Here is a 9195-nt window from a genome sequence, read left to right as displayed (position 1 = left end):
CTGAGTTTGTTTTCAACATCTACTTCACTGTTCATACTGACCATTTAGCCTCACTGTTGGTCACTAGACAATAAAGAAACATCAAACTGCACTAACTTCCACTGAGTCCACAAAAGATGCAAAACTTTGCATTGCCACTGTGCCTCATCAGAGACCAATTTTTCTGCAAGGTCATGGATGCAAAGAATTAATGATGGTGCCTCAGTAACTGACTGCATGCTTTCATAGGCCCATTGACAACACTTTAAACCATTCTGAGTGGCCTTCTACCTGAATGACAAAAGTATCCACTCACAATCAGAACATGGTACATAAAAAGATGTGTCCAAACTATTTAAACTAGTTTTTAAGAGCCTAACTAAACTAGTCCCACCTGCCATATCTCTCCATTCTTTGCATACTCATGTATCTATCTAAGACCCTCTTAAGTATCTCTATTGAATTGGCCTCCACTACTACTCCTAGCAATTCATTCCAGACACCCACCTTTTGAACTTGTCCTTTCTCACGTTAAATACGTGACCTTCAATATTAGACAATTTGATCCTGGGAGAAGGATACCTGTGGATCTTTCTGGACAAGAATCACTGCAATCAATAGCCTGTAAGTTCCTTTTCAGAGTTGTACTATTGAATCACCTGTATGATCTGGCTCTGGTGTCGAGAGCCGGGCCCGAGAGCAAGGATTGAGCCGATGTTTGGCCATTACTGGAGCTGACTTAGGGCCAAATCGAAGCAGCAATGCCCAGTTCTGAGAGTAAGGAATGAGCCAATACTAGGCTGATTTGAGCGCTGGGCCAGATTGAAAAGATCAGGGTGTCGGGGCCAGAAGCAATGGACAGGCCAGTGTTCAGCTCACTGCTCCATGAAGTTTATTTGTCCCTGTGCTGAACTGAGGCTGTGGCCTGCAACTAATAGTTCCTGGGATGATCACCGCAATGACTTCATGGCTTCAGGGTGACCAGGGATGGGAGCTCAACGTTCAGGGATATTCAATATTCAGGAGGGATAGACATGAAGGAAGGGGAGGTGGGGTGGCGTTGCTGGTTAAAGCAGAGATTAACGCAATAGAAAGGAAGGACATAAGCCGGGAAGATGTGGAATCGATATGGGTAGAGCTGCGTAACACTAAGGGGCAGAAGACGCTGGTGGGAGTTGTGTACAGGCCACCTAACAGTAGTAGTGAGGTCGGAGATGGTATTAAACAGGAAATTAGAAATGTGTGCAATAAAGGAACAGCAGTTATAATGGGTGACTTCAATCTACATGTAGATTGGGTGAACCAAATTGGTAAAGGTGCTGAGGAAGAGGATTTCTTGGAATGTATGCGGGATGGTTTTTTGAACCAACATGTCGAGGAACCAACTAGAGAGCAGGCTATTCTGGACTGGGTTTTGAGCAATGAGGAAGGGTTAATTAGCGATCTTGTTGTGAGAGGCCCCTTGGGTAAGAGTGACCATAATATGGTGGAATTCTTCATTAAGATGGAGAGTGACATAGTTAATTCAGAAACAAAGGTTCTGAACTTAAAGAGGGGTAACTTTGAAGGTATGAGATGTGAATTAGCTAAGATAGACTGGCAAATGACACTTAAAGGATTGACAGTGGATATGCAATGGCAAGCATTTAAAGGTTGCATGGATGAACTACAACAATTGTTCATCCCAGTTTGGCAAAAGAATAAATCAAGGAAGGTAGTGCACCCGTGGCTGACAAGAGAAATTAGGGATAGTATCAATTCCAAAGAAGAAGCATACAAATTAGCCAGAGAAAGTGGCTCACCTGAGGACTGGGAGAAATTCAGAGTTCAGCAGAGGAGGACAAAGGGCTTAATTAGGAAGGGGAAAAAAGATTATGAGAGAAAACTGGCAGGGAACATAAAAACGGACTGTAAAAGCTTTTATAGATATGTAAAAAGGAAAAGACTGGTAAAGACAAATGTAGGTCCCCTTCAGACAGAAACAGGTGAATTGATTATGGGGAGCAAGGACATGGCAGACCAATTGAATAATTACTTTGGTTCTGTCTTCACTAAGGAGGACATAAATAATCTTCCAGAAATAGTAGGGGACAGAGGGTCCAGTGAGATGGAGGAACTGAGCGAAATACATGTTAGTAGGGAAGTGGTGTTAGGTAAATTGAAGGGATTGAAGGCAGATAAATCCCCAGGGCCAGATGGTCTGCATCCTAGAGTGCTTAAGGAAGTAGCCCAAGAAATAGTGGATGCATTAGTGATAATTTTTCAAAACTCGTTAGATTCTGGACTTGTTCCTGAGGATTGGAGGGTGGCTAATGTAACTCCACTTTTTAAAAAAGGAGGGAGAGAGAAACCGGGGAATTATAGATCGGTTAGCCTAACGTCGGTGGTGGGGAAACTGCTGGAGTCAGTTATCAAGGATGTGATAACAGCACATTTGGAAAGCGGTGAAATGATCAGACAAAGTCAGCATGGATTTGTGAAAGGAAAATCATGTGTGATGAATCTCATAGAATTTTTTGAGGATGTAACTAGTAGAGTGGATAGGGGAGAACCAGTGGATGTGGTATATTTGGATTTTCAAAAGGCTTTTGACAAGGTCCCACACAGGAGATTAGTGTGCAAACTTAAAGCACACGGTATTGGGGGTAAGGTATTGGTGTGGGTGGAGAATTGGTTAGCAGACAGGAAGCAAAGAGTGGGAATAAACGGGACTTTTTCAGAATGGCAGGTGGTGACTAGTGGGGTACCGCAAGGCTCAGTGCTGGGACCCCAGTTGTTTATAATATATATTAATAACTTGGATGAGGGAATTAAATGCAGCATCTCCAAGTTTGCGGATGACACGAAGCTGGGTGGCAGTGTTAGCTGTGAGGAGGATGCTAAGAGGATACAGGGTGACTTGGATAGGTTGGGTGAGTGGGCAAATTCATGGCAGATGCAATTTAATGTGGATAAATGTGAAGTTATCCACTTTGGTGGCAAATATAGGAAAACAGATTATTATCTGAATGGTGGCCGATTAGGAAAAGGGGAGGTGCAACGAGACCTAGGTGTCATTATACACCAGTCATTGAAAGTGGGCATGCAGGTACAGCAGGCGGTGAAAAAGGCGAATGGTATGCTGGCATTTATAGCAAGAGGATTCGAGTACAGGAGCAGGGAGGTACTACTGCAGTTGTACAAGGCCTTGGTGAGACCACACCTGGAGTATTGTGTGCAGTTTTGGTCCCCTAATCTGAGGAAAGACATCCTTGCCATAGAGGGAGTACAAAGAAGGTTCACCAGATTGATTCCTGGGATGGCAGGACTTTCATATGAAGAAAGACTGGATGAACTGGGCTTGTACTCGTTGGAATTTAGAAGATTGAGGGGGGATCTGATTGAAACCTATAAGATCCTAAAGGGATTGGACAGGCTAGATGCAGGAAGATTGTTCCCGATGTTGGGGAAGTCCAGAACGAGGGGCCACGGTTTGAGGATAGAGGGGAAGCCTTTTAGGACCGAGATTAGGAAAAACTTCTTCAGACAGAGAGTGGTGAATCTGTGGAATTCTCTGCCACAGGAAACAGTTGAGGCCAGTTCATTGGCTATATTTAAGAGGGAATTAGATATGGCCCTTGTGGCTATGGGGGTCAGGGGGTATGGAGGGAAGGCTGGGGCAGGGTTCTGAGTTGGAGGATCAGCCATGATCATAATAAATGGCGGTGCAAGCTCGAAGGGCCGAATGGCCTACTCCTGCACCTATTTTCTGTTTCTATGTTTCTATGGCTGTGGGCTTACTTTAGTGAACTATAGTTCTGAGTGTTATTTGGTTACTTTTTATTATTTGCACAATTTTCTCCTTTTTCACACATTGGGTGTTTGACGGTCCTTTTAAATTGGATTCAATTAGGTTTCATTGTTGTGTGGTTGCCTGTAAGAAGATGGACGTCAAGGTGGTACATAGTATATATATTTTGATAATAAATGTACTTTGAACTTTGAAGCATATTTTTCTTCCACCACTCATAATCTTTTAAGCTTCCGTTCAGTCTCCCTCAGTCTCCACAACTCCAGAGAAAACAACGCAAGTTTGTCTAACCTCTCCTCATAACACCTGCCAGGTAGCATCCTGGTAAATCTTTTCTGTCTTCTCCAAATCCTCCTTATAATGGAGTAATCAGAACTGAATGCAACATTTCAGATGCGTTCTAACCTTAGTTTTATAAAACTGCAATTTAGCTTCTTGAATCTTGAACTCAATGCCTTGATTAAGAAAGGCCATTGGGGGAAAAAATCTGTATGTACTGTCTAAAATCGTCAAGTGGACCTTTCCAAGAGCTGAATGAAAGTTTTGGCTGACTGCACTCTTGCAGACACAACACATTGCACAAACATTAACCGGATGCTTAATATTGTGGTCAAACTCTGGCTAAAAGATGAACCCTTTAACGTAATGTGGACCATGCCCATGTACTGGGTGTGAACATCATTAAATGAATATCTTCGCAGGATAACCACCTCAAACAATTTTGGTGTCTGTTTAGTCTTCCAAAGAGACCATATATGCATGCTAATGCCTAGCCCTGACTCAAACCAGCAGAAGATAGACCGAAGTAGAACATTTCATTATTAACATTCAGAATAAATTTATAATTATCACATAGATGCACCATTTTATCTGACTTTGAGATAATGTGTTGTCCACTCAATATACACATAAAAGTTGCTGGTGAACGCAGCAGGCCAGGCAGCATCTCTAGGAAGAAGTACAGTCGACGTTTTGGGCCGAGACCCTTCGCCAGGACGGTTCTCTCACTTGTTCTGTCAAAAATCAGGGCATAGGTCCAGGCTTGTCACAGAAGGGTTTAGCATCCTGGTAGCTAGGATTTGAGCTCTGCACCAATAATGTCACAGTATTAAAAAAATAAACAAATGCATGCATTGAATTAGCAGTTTATTCAGTCACAGTTGCTCTATGTTCATAGTGCAGATTCATGCCCAGCCTATTCAAAGGCTCTGTACCTAATCATTGGCAACCTTATCTCTCTGTCATTGTTAAAACATGTGCATTATTTCTCCCTGGATCTTTAATAACGCCTCTGACTGCACTCACAATATATTGTCACAATGGTGTCCTATTGAAATGCTGATAAGTAACAATCCCCGTTACTAGGGTGACACAGCAAAGCTCAGTTTTAATCAGACCGTTTACCATTTCAGTTCCAGTCAGCGACAGTAGTTGTACAAGTGCAGGCTACCCTTGGAAGTCTACTGACACAACATATGAAATGCAAATCCATGATCAATTGCTTTATTAATGGTAGGTGGATTCGATGGCCCACTGACTCTTCAAACTGGCTCAGGCTCCCTTTTTGTTCTTCAGGGCCATCTTTATTGGAAGAGAAATCCCACAAACTGAGCTGTGATGTATTTAAAAGCTTATCAATAAGCTCCTGTGCCCTTCCACACCTGATCCAGAAGTATTCCAGGATGACAACATCACATCAGGTGTCGGCAGTGTACAACACAATCGACAATTGCACATGGACTGATTACGTATGTAACATTGATGTATGCAGGAGCAGAAAGAGCCTTTAACATCTCATTAAGCTGGACAGCAGCTGCACTGCATGGTGCCAAGACGTTAGCTAGTGTGACCAAACCCTCTTTTAGCAAAAGCTTTATAGTTTCATTTGCTCATGCATAACTGCATTTTGTTCTTTGGCATTTCCAATCTAACTTCTGCAATCTGACTAGCTTCTCTTATTTCTTCATATTTTTTAAGTTTGCACGAACTTATATGGTTATAAGCCTATTTATTCAATTTCTGCAGTCTCAAGTGAATGTTACAGATGCCACTTCTTCCACTTATTTTGCTGCAATTCTTTGAAGATGCAACTCACCATTTTCACTGTGGGAATAGAGACCAAAAGACCACAAGGTACAGGAGCAGAATTAGGCCATTCGGCCCATCAAGTCTGCTCCATCATGGCTGATCCATTTCCTGCTTTCTCCCTGTACCCCTTCATGTCCTGACTAACCAAGAATCTATCGACCTCTGCCTTAAATATACTCAATGACTTGGCCTCCACAGCCACCAGTGGGAACGAATTCCACAGATTCACCACCCTCTGGTTAAAGAAATTCCTCCTGATCTCTGTTCTACAAGGACGTCCCTCTATTCTGAGGCTGTGTCCTCTGGTCTTAGACTCCCCCACCATAGGAAACATCCTCTCTACATCCATTCTATCAAGGCCTTTCACCATTCAATAGGCTTCAATGAGATCCCCCCTCATTCTTCTGAATTCCAGTGAGTACAGGTCCAGAGCCATCAAATGCTCCTTGTATAATAAGCCTTTCAATCCCAGAATCATTTTCATGAACCTCCTTTGAACCCTCTCCAATGTCAGAACATTCCTGTTGTTAGTTTGGTGTCTTCCCAAATTCTCACGTATTTTACTGTAGACTATTAGCTAACTCAAGAGGAGCACTAAAGCGAATGGTTTAAATAACAAACTGTACCAACTAAAGAAAAAAAACCACATACACTCCGTGGCCACTTATTAGGTGTCTTCTATACCTAATAAGGTGGCCACTGACTGCATGTTCCTGATCCTCTGCTGCTGTAGCCCATCCACTTCAAGGTTCGACGTGTTGTGTATTCAGAGATGCTCTTCTACACTCCACTGTTGCAACGCGTGGTTATTTGAGTTACTATATCCTTCCTGTTAGCTTGAACCAGTCTGGCCATTCTCCTCTGACTTCTCTCATTAACAAGGGAGGTTTTCACACACAGAACTGCTGCTTACTGGATGCTTTTTTTTTGTTTTCAGCACCCTTCTCTATAAACTCCAGAGACTGTTGTGTGTGAAAATCCCAGGAGATCAGCAGTTTCTGAGATACTCAAACCACCCCATCTGGCACCAACAACCATTCCATGATCAAAGACACTTACCTTACATGTCTTCCCTGTTCATATTTCTCTGTTTTCACCAAATTGTTTATACAGAATATCCCAACTCTGGATAGAACCCTTCCATTTGAATATTAACTAATCCCCTCTCCACAGGCACTACCTTCCCTTAGCATTTCCAATGTTTTTCATTACTTAGTTCTATATAAACCAGAAATATGCAATGGTCAGTAATGTGGGGAAGATCAGACTGGATATAATACTTTCACTACAAAGACCATCATAGCTAAAAGTTTACCCCTCTGGAGGAGGGTTTCCCAACCTGAGGTTCATGGACTCCTTGCTTAATAGCATTGGTACATGGTATAAAAAGGTTTGGGAACCTCTGCTCTAGAGTAAACTTTGCAGCTTGTAGCCACAAGGTTCTAAAATCTGTTACATTCAAGTAACCAATACTTTCACTGCAGGCCCACTCTCCCAGTTCAAAGGGCCTGGACCCTTCTTCCGTGAATCAAAGCATGGTTTCTGGGTCAAAGTCACCCAGAGTACACAGGAAGAGATCAGACACGTTGGCCAACATGTTAGCTTTTCCGGGGCTGGAGTCAGTTATTGCAGCTTTCCGAATCCAAGCATTCAAGATAAAGACTAAGTAGGATATATAAAGAAAAGCATGCCTTGCATTTTGAACAGTGTTATTCATTTCTGTTACGGACTTGTGAGTGGTCATGAATCTTTAACAATCCTTTAAATCACCATATCAAGGTAATAAGTTTCCTGCACGGTGGGAATACATGCAGCCCTGCAGAAGCACTAGTCAAGTGTGACATGCTATATTTGTTAGTGGATCAAATTCAATCAGATGTACAACTCACCTCACTTTACTCCATACAGGAGTTCATGCATTATTTGCATCCATGTTTGCAAATTTACAGAGATCTCTTCATCTGTGGTCACCTCCGTAACAGCTACATTCATGGAAAGCAGTCTCATTCTCAGTTTTCTGCTGAATTCTAGCTCTGGAAAGTGGCTCACTGGTTTCTAATTCTCTATTCACGGTCTGACTTGGGTAGCTCCTACCTTTTCTAGCTGGTTTCTCATATTCTACTCACCATTCTAACCATCTAACGCTGTCACAAGATAGCAGCATCCATCATCAGTGACACCCCCCCCCCCGCCACCTCAAAAAATGCCCTCTTCTCACTGCTACCATCAGGAAGGTGGTACATGAGCCTCAGGACTCAGACCACTTTGTTTAGAAACAGTTATCACCCCTCAAGCATCAAGCTCTTGAACCAAAGGGGATAACTTCACTCACCCAATCATTGAAATGTTCCCACAATCTATATACTCACTTTCAAGAACGCTTGATCTCATATTCACAATATTTATTGCTTATTTATTATTTTCTTTTCTTTTTTCATTTTGCTGTCTTCTGCACTCTGGTTGAACACCCAAGTTGGGCAGTATTTCATTGATTCTAATATGGCTATTGTTCTATTGTGGATTTGTTGAATATTTCCATGTGAGAAATGAATACCAGTGTTGTATATGGTGACATAGTGTGTACTTTGAAAGTAAATTTATTAACTTTGATTTATCAGATGGGTGTAAGATTCTTAAGCCTACCTGCATTGTTTTCATTACCTCTGTTTGCTTTCCCTAACCCATTTCATTCCCAGCTGATATTAGAAGCTCATGATCCATCGGTAGCATCAGCTACATCATAGAGCAAGTAAACATCTTGGCTTGACTCTCATTGTATTTTCACATGGGTCGTCTGCCTAAATCTGGAATACTTCAGTATCATAAGACAGAAGAATAGGCCATTGAGTCTGCTCCACCATTCCAGCTTGGCTGATTTATTATCCCTCAAACCCATTCTCCTTATAACCTTTGACATCCTGACTAATCAAGGCATCAACCCTTGCTTTAAATATATCCACTGATTTTGCTTCTACAGCACTTGTGGCAACAAATTTCAGATTCACCACTGACTAATCAAGAAAGTCCTCATCTCTTTTATAGAAGGGTCATACTGAGGCTGTGCCCTCTGGTCCAGAATCCCACTATAGGGAGCATTCTCTCTACATCCACTATCTAGGTCTTTCAATAGGTTTTAGTTTTGGTAGATTCGACTTTGAACACCTCTACCAACTTCCTATTACACCGTTGGCATTTAAGGCAGCAGCAGCGGTCCTCTACCCGAGGGTGTTCAGGACTTCCTTCATCGTGACAGTAACTGTTTTCACTACTGTCAGTCATGCAAGTTCTGGATGGAGACTCGGGGACACCGCTGCACTCAGATGTGGAACGACTCTTCC

The sequence above is a fragment of the Mobula hypostoma genome, chromosome 5 (assembly GCF_963921235.1).
Source record: "Mobula hypostoma chromosome 5, sMobHyp1.1, whole genome shotgun sequence".
Lineage (NCBI taxonomy): Eukaryota > Metazoa > Chordata > Chondrichthyes > Myliobatiformes > Myliobatidae > Mobula > Mobula hypostoma.
This window is presented reverse-complemented; position numbering follows the sequence as displayed.